Raw genomic sequence first — 17,370 nt, forward strand, 5'->3', positions numbered from 1 at the left:
TGCATTATTGGGCTACTAATTGCGATTCCTTGTATCAAATTCATCATTGCAGTCATTTGGTTCTGAAGGGATGTGATGGCCCCGTTATTCGCGTCACTGTCTTTAATGATTTTTAGAAATTCGATCAAGTATTTTCTTGGCCTCATTGTAAGTTTTATCAAGCAGACCTCCAATTGCTACTGCGTTGGCAGCCGTCTGCGATGCAGGGTTCAATCCATGGTAGAAAATTTCCATCTGTAAACAATCTGGTAAGCCGTTATGCGGGCAATCTTTTACCAGCCTCTTAAACTCGCCCAGGCATCACTGAGCGATTCATCAATATCTTGTTCAAAATTAGTGATCAACTTCCTCCTTTCGGTGTTCTCCATCGAGGGGAAGTACTTCTTCATGAACTTCTCAACTACTTGTTCCCATAAGGTAATCTCCCCTGGTTCGAGAGAATAAGCCCATTTTCATGCCTGGTCACACAACGAAAATGGAAAAAATGTTAATCGAACCTCGTCAGCGGAGATGTTTGGGAACANACATAAACATGTTGCAGATCTCAATGAAACTTCAGAGGTGGGCGTGCGGGTCCTCGCCATGCCTACTACCAATCTATCTGGTAGTTTGGATCATCTGCAGCATCACCAATTTCATTTCGAACCTCGATCCATCAAACGCTGGCCTCATGATTCCTGGTGAGAAATCATAGAGGTTGGGCAACGCATACTCCCGAATGGGCCTATTGTGGTTGTTCTCCAATAAGATGGGATTCTCCATAATATTATTTGCATCTAGTGCTCCATTTTCTGGTTGTTTCGCCATGTTTGGATCTTTATCTTGTTGTTGTTGTTATTGGCGGTTGTTCTTTCTTCTTCTTTGGAAGGTATTCTCAATCTCTGGGTCGTAATCAGGCTCAGGATTTTGTTCTTCGCTCAAATGACGCCTGCTTCTTCCCTTTAAGGAGAAGCAGTGCACAGAGACAGAGGGTCTGCAAAGAAAATAAAAAAGTTACCGTTAGCACAATGTATTACCATAGTCGCAGGCAACGACGCCAAAAACTTGATGCATGTTTAATGCGATAAAATAATGGTGTAGAATACGATGGTAGAATATGCGTTGTGCATGCAAGTTTTCTTAGCCAGATCAAAGTATAAACCCTACTAAGTTGCCTGGTAAGCCCAGGGTGAACACAGGGACTAACAAAAAAGTATGCGATGGTAATTTTCGATTACTTTACGGTAACAAATAAATTAATGTGTTGGTTGGTGTGTTGTTTAAAGTATAAAGTTTATGTAGAGAAATTGAGAAAAGAGCTAATAATGCAAAAGATACAATGAGTATGCGGAGGAATGGGTTGAGAAGGTCTTTAGCTAGCATTTCCTGAGATTACGTTCAAACTATGCGATCATGCTACACACATGCGACAATAATTCATTTTCTAATGCAAATGCGATAGCTCCTAGTTTTAGGACGCATGCGATGTATGTGATGATGTCTATAGAGCTTATTCCTAAGTCTCTACTTCTTGCCTATTTGGTTATGAATGATGCACACAGGTACAAGGTGACCGATACAATCATATCCTATCTTTAGGGTGCATGCGATGTATTAATAGCAAACATAACTCATTCCTAAGCTTCTATCTCTTGATTATGCGGTTTTAATCTGACTCTCCCAAGCCTAGATTCTAATCTGACTTTTCCAAGCCTAGATTCTATCTTAAGACTACCCTTCGAGCATCTCTAGAAGATGAATGATGCATACATAATACAAGATGATCGCATAAAGTGAAGATCCCAGGTAATGTTAGTTAAGTGCTTCTCAAACCATTCGACGGTTTTAGCTACTCATGCGTACTGTAAAGAGAGTGGATAGATATAAAGATGCAATTTCCATTTTATAAATAATTTCATAATACAAAATGATAATGGAAAAATAAGGGTAGAGAGCCTGGTAGCAATATCTTACTTCCAAAGGCTTTTACACTGAGTTATCTCTATTCTACCCAAAAGATGTTCTTGCTTTCACAAGAGTTGGCCCTCTTTCTGTTTTCGATGCTTCCTGACACACTTTCGAGTTAACCAAGATGATCTCTCAGCGTATTCTCCATTCACTCACTTCCGCCTTCTAAGTATAGAAATTTACAGACTACGACTATCAATGGTGAAGAAGAACTATATTTTATGAATTGCAGAACCGAACTCTCCGAACTTCTTTAACGATGGTGGCCTCTGGTATTTATAGAGCTTCAGAGTGAAGAGCTTTTTCTCTCAAATGATTGCACTGAAGGGATGTCATTAATTTTTTGTCTGATGCGCCGAATAATTATCACGGAAAAGCTGAGTGTACTTGTTACAGTGTCAGTAACGGCTTGTCAACTTAATTCAGAATCGGCCGTCATCAGCTTTCTATCCTATCGTGATTTATTAAGCTTTCACCTTGATGCGCCGGCTCTATGTGGCCACCTTCTTGAGTAGATTATCACGAATGCAAACGACCGCATAGCCTTGCGGTCACAATTTGTTAATGCACTCGGACGCTAATTTCCTTGGATCACAATTTCGCCTTGCGCCAACACATTTTCTGCATAAAATACACAAGTTAGTTGCTTTCATGCGATGGACGCACGCGATCACAATATTCTAAACTTAATGCTTTTGGACGCAATTTTATATATTTTTATCGTCGCAATTCTTCATTGTTTTATATCTTCGTTGTAATAACGTACATTTCTGCCCGTTATCACTAATCCAGGAAAAGGTTACTAGACTGCCGTCAAGAATATCCTCAAGTATCTTCAAAGAACGAGGGACTATATGCTTGTGTATGAATCTAAGGATTTGATCTTTACTAGATACATAGACTCTTATTTCTAGACTGATAAGGATTCTTGGAAATCCACTTAAGAATTAGTGTTCACTCTTAATGGAGGAGCTGTAATATGGCGAAGCACTAAGCAGGGTGAATCGCTGACTCCACTATGGAGACCGAGTACATAGCGGCTTGTGAAGTTGCTAAGGAGGCCGTTTGGCTCAGAAAGTTTTTGACTGATTTGGAAGTTGTTCCAGACATGTTTAGGCCCATCACCATTTACTGTGATAATAATGGTGCTGTGGCGAATTCCAGATAGCTGAGAAGTCACAAACGCGACAAACATATCGAGCGAAAATACCATTTTATCAAAGAGATTGTCCATCAAGAAGATGTGATAGTCACGAAGATAGCTTTGAAGCACAATGTTGATGTAAACTCCGTACTCCATTTTTCCTACATAAGTGAGTAACAGGCGTGCTAAGTAAAGTTGTGAAGGGAGGTAAAGAAAGTAGGATGATGGAGGAAGAAAATTCTAAGTGTTAGAAATACTTAGTCATGGGTGAGTTTTAGATAATATAACAAGTGAAAATTGGCTGCTAAGTATGGAAGCCAAGTGTAGGTATGCGTTGATGGAGAAGTGTGGACGCATGAGGATGTGTGTGTAGCAACTAAGGCTTGTAGAGGCTAAGTGTTGAAGATAAGGGTGAACTATGCATTGGTACTAAGGATGAACATATGAGTTGAAAGGCATGATGTGTTGATAAGGCTTGCGGCAGCCTTAAGTGTGCGTGAGATTAGGCATTGGGCGTTGGAGATGCGTGCACTGGACGATCGTCTAGTAAATAAGTGGCACTACGCGATGCGGTAAAGTGAGGCAAAACAATATGAAGGGTCGCGCTAAGCGATAGCACTATACGTTGGACGATAGAATTAAGCGATGGGGCGTTGGCACTGCACGATCAACATTAGTGCTAGACGATAAGCTGCATGACAAGTGCTAGGCGATAGACGTTGGGTGCTAGACGATAGGCGTTGGGTGCTAGACGATAGATGTTGGGTGCTAGACGATAGGCGTTGGGCGCTAGACGATGGAGTATATGATGTGCGCAAAGCGTTGAAACTCGATGCACGCTAAAGTTATGCTATGAAACGAGGAAGGCCTAACGCTTGGTTGATATGATATAACTAAGCCATGCAATGGGCAATAGGCATTGGGAGAAATCTTGGTCGCATAGGAGGCTTGAACGCCTAAAGCAAGGCATGGACGCAAGCCATGGACGCAAGGTAATGAAGTTGCTGCCTAGTCAAGTTAAGGCCTAAGAATTTGGCTAAATGTTCAACGCACAGTGAGCATATATATGGAGGATTTGCAAAGACAGTGAGTGACTCTAAATGTGACTAATATCTAAATAGAGGATTGCCAAGGACAGTGAGTGACTCTAAATGCTTTAAATGTGATGTAAATTGCTAATGCTTATGAATATTTAGCAATGCATGTTTATTGAAAGCTATTTATGACAACTATTCTGAAATAGTTTCCAAGAAACGCATCTCACATTAATATTATGTTTATGCTATGCTTTTCAATGAACATGAGGATGCATTAGTATAGAATGCTTTTGGGCAACTAAGTCAGTAAGAGATAAGAATATGCAAGTTCAGTATGAGTAGCTCAGTACTGAAGGACTAGATGATAAGGTACTGAAGCTCAGTCTTAGAATTTGAATAGCTTAGTACTGAAGGACTAGATAAAAAGGTACTGAAGCTTTGTCTTAGAATCTGAATAGCTCGATACTGAAGGACACGGAGAAGGTATCCGAGCAGCTTGATATTGAAGGAAACAGAGAAGGTATCTGAGCAGTAGTACCTAAGGTATGACGGTACTTAAACTAGAATCACACGAATGTAAGGAAAAGTTGTTATTGGTAGTATTGAGATCACTCCACACCAGCTATGGATTGACGTTGAGGAATTGAGTAAAGGCTCTCTCTCAATTATGGTCACAAATTATGTTTTTAGGAAGTGAACAAAAGGGTTCGTTCCTAGTTAAGTAGTAATGTAGTAAAAAATGATAAAGAGTGAGCAAAAGGGCCACTCTAGACTAATAGACTAAGGCATAGTCTAGCAAAGCATAAAAAGTGCTATGTGATGTTAATGAAGATATGAATAATAGTTGTCAAGTTTATGTTTTTAGATAAAGCTTTCAGTTTTAATATTAAATTTATGTATGAAAGTTATGCTTTAAATATTAGTCACTCACTGGGCTTCTAGCTCATGTTTTCAAATGTTTTCTTTTCAGGTAGTGGTCAGTACCCAAAAGACTTCTCTTTTGCTACTCTACCACTCTAAGAGTTAGGTTGAAGGAAGCTTAATTGAAGACCTGTATTAGTTAGTACACATGTGTCTGTTAGATAGGGACTAGTATTCTAGATGGGGTTCACTAAGTTGTAATATCATGTATGAACAATGCTATGAAACCCTGTAATGTAAATTTGTTAACTTCTGAGTTAATTTGTTCATATATTGATGAAATGTATGTATTTAGGGTTTGAGCAATTTAACAGGTTAGATAGGCAGTAAGTGTCAACAAAAGCATTAGTAACTGTTGTAGTCACCATTCCATCCCGGTTAAGAGGATAATTTGGAGCGGGGTGTGACAGTTGCTAACCCATTTACAAAGGCTCTCACGGCTATAGTGTTTGAGGGTCACCTTCATAGCATGGGTCTACGGGACCGTCCACGGCTGGACTAGGGCATGTGGGAGTATTGTTGTACAAGGTATTTGTCCCCTAGTTTATTGATTTGTAGTTCTAATTTTCTTGTACACCCCACTAGCTTTAGGATAAGCGGGAGATTGTTGGGACTAATGCCCTAAATATCGCTGGGTCTAGTAGTTTGTAAACATGTATATGAACAAACATTTTATGATGTAATAATATGAGATATTTTCTTCACTATAGTTGTTGGATAAAAGGAACGGATGATGGGGTTATGCACGCAATCATGCATTGTACATGCTTAAGCTATGCGTTTATGCCCATGTGTCGGCAGTCATGCATTGGAATGAAAATGTGTTAATGTAGTATGCAATGACCATGCATTCCTATCACAAGTTTTCTTGCCTTCTCGCCAAGTATAACGAAAACGCAAGTTTCTCGGGTAATCCGAGGTCAAACACAGGGACTTGTCACTCAATAATGCTTTATGAAGCTATGCGTTTGAGGCGATGAATAAAAGTAAAAAGAAGAAGTTTAATGGATTTACACACTACTTTTACTCCTAACTAAACAGATTCAGCAATGTAAGACTTGCGATGAGAATTGGTAGATACACAACAACCATTAACGCATAGTAATGTTTATTATCTTAAATCACTCAAGTAATCCTAGCTCGTCACACTAACGCATCACACACCTCTCGGTGGTCAGCCGCATGACTATATCTCTATAGTGCGATGGACGCATGCGATTGCTTGGTTTTTAGCGCATGAGAGTGTGTTTACGGTTGCCTGGCTTCAGCGCATGCTTTTGTCTACAATTGCTTATTTCCAACCCATGCGTTTGATTCTTGCGATAGATACAAAAATAGACACTTTGGCACGAAGTAACGCATAATATTGGGGTCATTGAGGATTTAGGTGCTAATTGACGTAAAACTCAAATTTTCACAAATTTTAAGTATTATCACTGCATTTTCTACTTGTTAGCCCTCATAATTCTAAACAAAAGGCTTATAATAACTGGCATTTTTGCCAGTTATCAATAGTCTTTGCTATATGAGATATTTTGTTGCATTAACCACAAACCAATAAACTAAGATCCTTGGTTATCGTTGTAATTTAAGCATGTATGTAATGACATAAAAGTGGATCATGCTTTAAGTGATAACCTAAATGGTCTATAGTAGATGGATAAATGAGGGAAACCTTATCCTGTTGACACTACGAGTGTGGCTTGCTTTGTAGATGTTACAAGTGTTGTAATGTACTATAAATGTTCTGATCCTGGCCATTCATGTATTAGACATGCGAGCGGGGATGCTCTATATAAAATAGTTTGTATAATACTGGACCATGAAATATTTAGTCTCATATATAACGACTTTCATGACAGAGACTTTCATTTCACTAGGATGACCATAGGTAACATGACCTTAATCTTGAGTGAGTTGGAAACTCCTGCCTATAAGGGCAATTTTTTTATTTGTATGGGTGTGAGTGGCCAGATCATCGACTCAAGCCTACCACTTTGGGGATTCGTTTGGTTGAGGAGTTGGGAACTCAGCTACATAAGACGGAATTCACTCCTTCCTCAATTTAAGAGTAAGTAGATAAAGTGCCCTCTTAAGAGCTGATTCCGGGACTTGAGCAATGTGGTGCCACACCTTATCTTGGCCTGAGAAGGATTTACTCATAGTAGGACTATGATGTCTTGTTCATTAGAGGAATCAGTGGTACTTAAAGAGTTAGATGTAATTATAGGGGCAAAATGGTAAATTGGCCCGACTGTACTTACGAACGATTTATGAAGAGTCATTGTATTGTTGATTGGTTATATCCAATGGACACGAAAATATATCTGTAGCACAAAGAGTGTAGCTTTCAATCTTTAGTGGAATGCCTGACAGTTAATGGATGGTGGATATCGTGATTGAAGAGTTTAGTCAGTTATTCACGTACCGTTGGAGCTTCAAGCTATAGGTCCATAAGTTCCCCTCGATAGCTCAATGGATTCATGTTGAGAATCAGCTTTTAGGTTAGTCTGAAATATTCAAATTAACAAGAGGAAATTTGATTATATATGATATAATTAAATTGTATGAATTATATGAGATATAATTGAATTAATGTATTAGATACATTAAATGGAGGAACTATTATTAAATTCTAAAAGGAAGAAAAAGAACTATGGTTTATATAATGCATGAGATGTGATATTAAAACTATAGGTAATGAATATATTGATTATATTTGTAACTAAATCAATTATAGGATAATTGTTTACAGTTTTTTCTCCCATAACCGACTTAGTGGGAAGTTGTCATCAATTATGGTAATTGATGGTTAAAATGAAAACCGTTTTCATTTTTACATTATGTAATCATTTCGATATAGTGAATCGGACGATCAAAAGCATAAGCAATACAATAGCTTGAAAGCATACACGATCGTGTAACATGTTTTCTATACGATAGTCACTTATCTGCTACATGATTGAGTACATTGTCTATATGATGGACTAAACTTATCTCCCACTTATTCGATCGTCTATACGACCTGCCAAATTCCTCCTACCCTCTACCAAATCCTACAGAGCCCACAGCTCCTGGATTCTCACACCGAGAATACTGAGGTAACCTGCTGGTGGTGTCTGTTTACTGTTCAAGGGACGAGTGTTGTTGGTGCTTGTTTGAGGAGATTACTGAAGCCTAAAGTTCGTGTTTGGTGAATGATCATGCAACAAAGTTTGAGGGAACGAGAAGAATAGTTTTTCAAGGGTAAGTTCACTTGAACCTTAGTATTTCCCTTTTTGAAAACATGTTGTAATTGTTAGAGTTTTGCATAACTAATACTGTTTGATTGTAAATGTGTATATTTTGTCACAATAGGGTTTGGAACGATCTCGCTTCCGCTCACGGGTGTCCTTGTTAAGAGTTCCTTCAATTCGCTGATGCTCGGTGGCTGATCATACTTAGTGGAACTCGATGGCACTTTGATCTTTTCAACTCCTTTGAAGTCTAGATGTTCAAATGAACTCCAAATTGATTCAAATTAACCCCGTTCTTCACCAATGATTAATTCTACCTCTTGATTACTCGATAACTACAAAATAGGGAAATAAACACATAAAATCCACTAACGAGCACAAATTAAGCTAGGAATAATAGCTCTTTCTGAGAGCTAATAATGTATCTGGCCATTACTCCGTATTGTGACAATAGTGGTGCAATTGCTAATTCCAAGGAACCAAGAGTCACAAACGTGAAAAACACATCGAAAGAAAGTAACATCTCATTAGAAGGTAGATAGCCTTAGAAGACAACCTTGTTGATCCTTTTACGAATGCCCTCTCGGCTAAAGTGTTCGAGGGCCACCTGGTTGGTCTAAGACTACGAAAATCATAATCTAGGGCAAGTGAGAGAATGTCAAAGGGTATTTTAGATGCCCTAGTTTATTGTATTTTTCTCTTTTTATTTCTCAACACTGTAAACATTATGTATTTATAGGTTTGTCTCACTAGAGTGTTAGTCTAAATGGGAGATTGTTGAGAATGTCCTAAACTCGCAGTTCGTAAATATTGTTAACACATTCTATTTATCAATAAAAATATTGTTGAATACTTTATTCAACAAATTATTATTGATATTGCATTCTTTTATGAAAATCCAATAAACAAATCTATGGCTATAATATGAATACTTTAACTTTATGTGGCGACATAAAAGAGGATCAAGTTTTAGTATGTATTCAAAATGGTCTATAAGTATATGGATGAGATTGGATACATCATTCTGGTGACACTATTGGATGCGACCTATTAAGACTAGACCTTGAAATAGTCACTTTTCTTTGTAATAACCGTTCACTGTTAAAACTGACTATTTCAAACTCAATAACTTAGGGTAACTCGATCTTAATCCTAAGTTAACTATGAATTCCTATTTATTCGGGATTATCCTTTTATTTGCGTAGGTGAGAGTAGTCCAATAGCAGTACTCAATAAGCATCCCATTTTGGAGATAAGATTGGATAGATAGTTGGGGACATAGCTTTGCAATATGAAATTCACTCCTACCCAACTTAGGGTTAGCAGATAGGTTGTTCTCTTAAGCGATGATGCCTAGTCTTGAACAATGGGGCCCCGCCCTCTCATGAAAGAGAGGGTTATGGTTTATAAGTTGGACTATCAATCAATTATTCAATGGAGGATCAGTGGGAGCTTAAGGAGCAAGATGTATTTATAGGGGTAAAACGGTAATCTTTGACCCAGCTATAAAACGACCTATGAAGGGTTGACTTACCGATTATGATTAAAATTGATAGAAATATATCTACATTGTGAAGAGTGCAACTATCGAGCTATAGTGAAATGTCTTGGTAGCTAACAAATAATGATTAATTTGATTTAAAGAGTTTAACCAATTAATTGCAAATCGTTGGAACTCAGGATTTGTAGATCCGGTCCCTCTATTAGCTCGTAATTTGGATGAGTAAATTGAGTAATCTTGGTGAGATTTGTAATAAGGGTTTAGAATTTGAAATGTTCAAATTCAATTAAGGTTTCTATTAATTGTATTCGATACAATTGAAATGTTTAATTTTATCACAATTAAACAAATTGGAGAATCGATTAATGTTTAAGTTATGATTTAAATATTAATTATATGAAATTAAATTCATTGTAGTGAAATTGGTGTTTTATTAATTTATATTAGATATTAAATTAACAAAAAATTAAAAGGTTTAATTAATTAGTTTTATCTAAAAATTAATTAATTGAATTAATTTTTATAAAACTTATCAACAATTAAATTGATTTATTTATTAAATTGATTTTAGAAATCATTTTTGAAAATACAATTTGAAAAGCAAAAGGGAAATTTCCAAAAGTTGAAAATCTCCACTAAACGTACAAGCACCTTATTCATCCAATTCAACTCAATTCATGAAGAAAGAGCTCACCTTCATGCAAGCTTTGAGATTGCATGATGAAAGCTTTATAAATTAGAGTGTTGGGCTGAATCATTGGCTAAATATTCAGAATTTCTACAAGAATTCTGCAGAATTCGAACCCTCAACAAACCCTCTTCAATTCTATTAAAACCAGCTCAATTTAGTGTTTCCACCACACAATCCTTGCAATAAAATAGTAGAGAAGATCTTTGTGGTGGTTTACTTGAAGATCGAAGCATCTTTTCGTGGAGCTCAGCTGGTTTTGAAGAAGGTTCATCAAAGATATTGTGTTCAGCAAACCCTTTTATGATACAGTTTTTCTAAAGCATGTTTTAAACACAAATTAGGTGTAATTAGAGTGCCTATTTATTTTGTTTTCCTCTGCTGCATGTTAGTTTACTCCATCAATACAACCCTGACAATGAATAGGAAAAATCGACGGACAGATTTTCTTGTGAGAAGAAGGCCGATGAAGAGGAAAACCTCTAGAATAGTTCTTGAGCACTGGAACAGTTGGTGGAAACTTGCAAGCAATAGTTCCGAGGCATGTGCATGGCCGGTAGAACACAAGTGAAGAGCAGGGTAATGCGACATCAATAGGTCTATTCAGTGCTAGCATGTGAGATCCTATAAGCACCTATGAGGCATGTATGCAACACATCGATAGCATGTGCATACATAGGTGAGGCTCAAGTGCATGAAGCTAATAGAAAGTTAGCATGACACAGTGCATATCGTGGGTAGGCGGCCCATGCCCTGTGCTTAGAGGTTAGCACGACTGTTCGTGCATAAGAGGCGCACACGAGAGTGTCAAGGTGTGACTGAGGCTAGCAAGGTACATGACAAGTACATGCACTTAGGCACTTGCTGTAGCGCACAACAACAGCTAACACACGTGCATGCGTTGCCCATACGGGCAATGTCGAACTCCATGGTCGAAGGAACTGGTTGCGCATAAGGCTATACATTGTTTACGAGTGTCACATACATGCACCAAGCAACGATTGACAAGGCGACACACACAGTCTATAGGAGAGGCAAGCTTGATGCCATCCTAGCACAAACGGGAGAGGCACACTATAAAAGGATGGCCATGGGGGTTGTCTAAGGAATCCAATCCTTTAGGCATTTTACTCTTTTTTGGGAAGGGTCCTTACTAAGAAAGGTCTCTCACGTGGGGAAACTTCCGGTCTCTAGTCTCGTAAGTGTGGTTTGATAGCCTTTGATAATAAAGTGTTATGTTTCCATAGTACATATGTCTCTCTCTTTCTTCTCTCTAGTCAATATACATTGTGAGTATATAAAGTTTTAAAATGTCCTTTGAGATCTTGCATGTGTTTGAGTGGTTATTTGGGTGTTTTGGACAAGGAGAGGTCCTTGGCGCCGCATGGGGTTAAGGGTGAAATATTTCATAGCAAGATTCTCCCCATGACACGAGTTACGATATCAGAAAGAGGGCTAAAGACACGTTGTAAATTGCCCACTTTAAGAAGTAGCCATTCATATGATTTTGGATGTTGAGGAGAAAGATGCATCAGTTACACGATTTTGTATGTAGAAACCATTCATTTAATGTTTCCTTATTTTTCTTCTCCTCATTTGTGAAGGGAACTGATCTACTCCCACACACTACACGTCACTTGAGAGAAATTAGGGGGAGGGAGTTGTAACTTCCTCCCTTTAATTAAATTATAAATCATATCTACATATTTAAATCCTCTCAACTATTTATGGTATTTAACAAAAATTATATTTATATTAAGTTTAATTATATGAATCTCATTCATAAATTTAGTATTTGAATCATATACAAATTCCTCTCAAAATACTTTATATTATAATGTATCTAATGCATTATAATAATTATATCATATATAATTAATTCCCTCAATTATTTTGAACACTTCAAATTAATCCAAAATCAATTCTCAACTAAATCCCCGTTGAGCTACATAGGAGACCTTATGGACCCGTAGATTGAAGCTCCAATGGTGCTTGGACAATTAATTAAACTCTTTAATTAAATTACCCAACTTCCATTAACTAGCGGTCACTCTATTAAAGACCGACAGCTGCACTCTTTGCACTACAAATATATTTCTGTGTCCATTTGATATAACCAATCAACAGTTCGATGACCCTTTACAAATTGCTTATAAATACACTTGAACAAAATTACCGTTTTTCCCCTGTAGTTACATCAAACTTTTTAAGTAACACTGATTTCTCTAATGTACAATAAGTCATAGTCTAACAATGACCAAGTCCCTCTAGGGCCAAGATAGGGTGTGGCCACATTGTTCAAGCCTCGGAATCAACCCTTAATGGAGCAATTTATCTAATTACCCCGACATTAGGGAAGGAATGAATTCTGTCTTGTGTAGCTATGTTCCCAGCTCCCCAATCACATGAATCTTCAAAATGGTAGACTTATTGAGTTGGAAATCTTGCCAGTCTTATCCATGCAAATCAAAGGACCGCCTTCATGAGCAGAAGTTCACAACTCAATCAGGATTCAGGTCATGTCATCTATGGTCATCCTGGTGAAATGTAAATCTCTATTATTAACGACGTTATACATGAGACTAACCATTTCATGGTCTGGTCTTATACAAACTCTTTCTATAAGATACCTCCGCTCACATGTCCTCACATGAATGATCAGGATCAGATCAGTTGTTGCACTTTACAACACTTGTAATATGTACAAAGCGGGTCGTATCTGTAGTGTTAGCAGGATAAGGTACCTAACCTTATCCATCTACTACAAACCATTTAGGTTTTTATTTAAACAAGATCCATCCGTATGTCTCTACATACTTGTTTAAATTACATAAAATAAACTAGGAACTTAGTTTATTGGAGTACGTGTATGTTCATAAAAAAACAATTATTTTATTAATAACAACTTATTTATTCAATGTTTACAAACTATGAGAACATAGGAGATTTAGGACACCAATCGAAAAAATCTCCCACTTGTCCTAATGCTTAGGGAGCCAAATGTACAATACAAAGTACAAAATACAATAAACTAGGGCATATACTATACCTCAGTAACATCTCCCACTTACCCTAGACAATATGCCGCATATCCTGTAGATCCAGACTTTCTAGATGACCGTCAAAGACTTTAGCCGTGAGAGCCTTTGTAAACAGATCAACAACGTTGTGCTTCGAAGCAATCTTCATGACAGTCACGTCCCTTCGATGCACAATCTTCCAAATCAAGTGATATTTCCATTCAATGTTTTTGCCTCTTCAATGACTCCTAAGTTCCTTAGAATTTGTCACAGTACCACTGTTATCACAATAAAGTGTGATGAGCAAATACATATTTGGAAAAACTTCTAAATCAGTAAGGAACTTCTTAAGCTAAACAAACTATTTAGCAGTTTCACTAGCAGCTACGTATTCAACTTCCATAGTGGAGTCTGCGTGCATCCTTGCTTGATGCTTCGCCAAACTATAACTCTTCCATTCGGTGTAAACACTGACCCTGATGTGGATTTTCGAGAATCCTAATCACTCTTAAAGTCAAAGTTTATGTATCCTGTAATGATCAAATCCTTATCTCCATACATAAACATATAGTTTCTCATTCTTCGAAGGTACTTGAGGATTTTTTTTACTGCTGTCCTATGATCTAATCCTGGATTAGATTGACATTTATTGACAATCTCTACTACATAGAAAATGTCAGGTTTGGTACATAACATTGCATACATAAGGCTACCAACAGCCGAAGCATAGGGAATTCGTCTCATTTCCTCAACCTCTTGAGGAGTCTTAGAACACTACTTCTTAGACAATACAACCCCATGCCTAAAAGGTAATAAACCCTTCTCGAAATTTGGCATCAAATATCTAACAAGCATCTTGTCAATATACGATTCCTGAGACAATGCCAACCTTTTATTCTTATGATCCCTGATAATCTGGATCCCTAGAATAAACTGCTCCTCTCCTAAAATTTTCATTTAGGATTTGGCGGTCAACCATTTCTTTACATCAGTCAAAAAACTAACGTCATTCCCAATGGGTAGGATATCATCCACATATAGTATGAGGAAAGCTACTGAGCTGTTGATGATTTTCTTGTAAACACAAGGCTCATCAACATTATGATCAAAGCTATAAGATTTGATCACAACATCAAATTTTATATTCCAAGATCGAGATGCTTGTTTCTGTCCACAAATGGACAGATCCAACTTGCAAACCTTTTGCTCTTGATCCTGTTCAATGAATCCTTTTGGTTAATTCATATAGATGGTCTCTTCAAGATTACCATTCAAAAAGGTAGTATTTATGTTTCTTCATAGTCCACTCCCTTAACTTGGGTATAATCCTTTGCCAGTAGTCTAGCTTTAAAGGTTTGTACCTTTCCATCTACACCGCTTTTTCTCTTGTAGATCTATTTACAACCTATAGGTTTTACCCCTAGTTGATCTATAAGCTCCCAAACAGAATTGAAGTACATGGACTCCATTTCTTGATTCATTTCTTTAATCCATTCATCCCTGTCAACATCTTCCATTGCTTGTTTATAAGACAATGGATCCTCAACTCCATCATTAGCTATGATGTCTTGGGATTCTATTAAACCCATGTAACGTACATGTGGGTTCATAACCCTTTCAATACGTTGAGGCAATCTCAACTCTTGAGATGGATATGTATGACTAGACAAACCCACATCAACAACTCTTAATGATGTATCAAGCCTTCCAACAACCTTTGTTGAAATCACAGTAGATTCACTAGAAATTTCACTTAAAAAAATTTTGCTTCGTGGTTTATGATACCTCATATTTTCTTCTAGCATATAGTTTTGAGATCTTAAGTCCATATACTGTCCACCTATCATACCTTCTCCCAGATTACTCTCTTAACTTGAAATGTGACTACAGTAGTTACCACCCTTTTGTAGCACTTACTGCCTAACTGACCTACTTAACCTGCTTAGAAACCCTAGAATACAAACATATTTATAAACATACTAAACAGATCAACCAACACTTCACATATTCAAACAGCAACATGGTTTCACACAACTTTCCATAAACACAGCATATGTACCTTACAAGATCCAGTGGACCCTGGCATGCGAAACTAGTCCTTATATGAACAAGACATGTGTACAAGTAATTATAGAACCATCACCTAAACTTCTTTCTGAGATAGAGACCTTGAGTGGCAGAGCAGCAATAGAGTTTTCTTTTGGGAAGTTGGCCACTACCTAGGGAGAGAAAAACATTCAAAATAGGGTGAGTTACTAGCTTAGTCAAGGACATAATTAAACATAGTTCTCATGCTTAAAATTGAAAACTAGAAGTCGAATACTAAAATTTGAAACTTGCCAAGCAACATGTACATAAAATTTCTATAAGTTCCTCATAACTAAAAACATAACTAAACTGATTCTTAGGTGAGAGAGAGCTATTTTGTTCAATCTTCTAATGTCAAGCCTTAGCTGATGTGGAGTGACCTCAACACAACCAACGTTGATTCTACCTACATGCACGTGGTAATAACTAAGTACCATCATACCTTAGGTACTACTACTCAGATACCTTCTCTAAGGCCTTCAACTTCGAGCTTAACTTAATCAACACAAAACTTATTTACTGAAATGTATATGCTTAAAACATAATGACATAAGCAGAGTGGTAAGAATCAAGTCATTTAGGTATAAACATCTAATGCATGCTTTGAGTAGTTGGAAATTTGTTAATTAAAACATGTTTCTTACTTAAACAACTAGCATGAGTTAAAAGCATAGGAAACATGTGTTGCTTGGAAACTTCTTATAAAGAACTAGCATGAGAATAAGCTTTATTAAAATATGGATTTCTAAAAACATTTAGAAAACAATCATAGTCACTCACTACCTTTGGCAATTCCCTTTAAGGTTGGTAAGCTTCTCCTATTGGTGTCAACCTTGTGGACATAACAACATGCTTTAGATACTAGTAATGGTCTCCATTTTTAGACTAACTTGCATAATTAAGCTCACATTAGTCTTACCTCTCAACACCTACCTTACTATGCGTTGAACATTTAGAAATATCTTTCGGTGTTAAACCTTGGCTATGTGGTAGACACACACACCATCAATGCACACCATGCACCAATATGTCCTAAGCATCCCTTCAGCCACACCTCAACGCACACACTGTCTTCTATGCATCCAAGCCTTCAAACATGCCTACACAATGCATCACACAACTCCCCGCCTAGCTGTCTCACTCTTGTCGTGCACCTAACGCACTTGCCTTGCGTATACAACACTAACCTCCTAAGGCCTTGATCACCGCATGCCCCTCATCAACGAATGGCAAGCTCCCGACCATTGTACACTTACTAACTAGCGCCTACACATCATGCCAATGCCCAGTTTTGTTTGCTTAAGCCATTTGCCTAGCACCGCCCACTCTTATCATTGCCTAAGACAACACACTTAGTCGCATGCCACACTAACCTCTAAAACCCTTGGCTGCCGCACATTCCTTACCAACACATGGTGCCTTCATGCGTCCAACACTTAACCATCACGACCAATCTTTCCAATTGCTCGCCAAACCTCCACTAACAAGGCCATCGCACATGGAAACCTCTCATTAATGCACAGGCCGTCCAGGCCTAGTTCCTATACTTGGCCACATTTTACTTGCTAAGGCTAACCTCGAGGCTACTCGTGGATGACAACTTTCAACACTTAGAATTTCCTTCCTTCATTTTCCTTATTCCTCAACTTTTCCCTGCAACATAACATTAACTCATATTTAAATCAACTCAATATATTCATTAACATATTTAAATAGGAAAAGTAGGGTTCAGGGTTTACGATTTACCTCCCCTTTAAGAAATTGTCCTCGAAATTTGGTATAGGGATA

General features: G+C 37.6%; 1 non-coding gene across 1 annotated transcript; it reads left to right on the plus strand.

Annotated features, from left to right (window-relative positions):
- Nucleotides 1-250: 250 nt before the first annotated feature.
- On the plus strand, nucleotides 251-355 carry LOC120068624. Its single transcript, XR_005479262.1, has one exon. It is a non-coding gene; the product is annotated as a small nucleolar RNA R71 (small nucleolar RNA).
- The last annotated feature ends 17,015 nt before the right edge of the window (nucleotides 356-17,370 follow it).

This window comes from Benincasa hispida, chromosome 12 (assembly GCF_009727055.1).
Source record: "Benincasa hispida cultivar B227 chromosome 12, ASM972705v1, whole genome shotgun sequence".
Taxonomy (NCBI): Eukaryota; Viridiplantae; Streptophyta; class Magnoliopsida; order Cucurbitales; family Cucurbitaceae; genus Benincasa; species Benincasa hispida.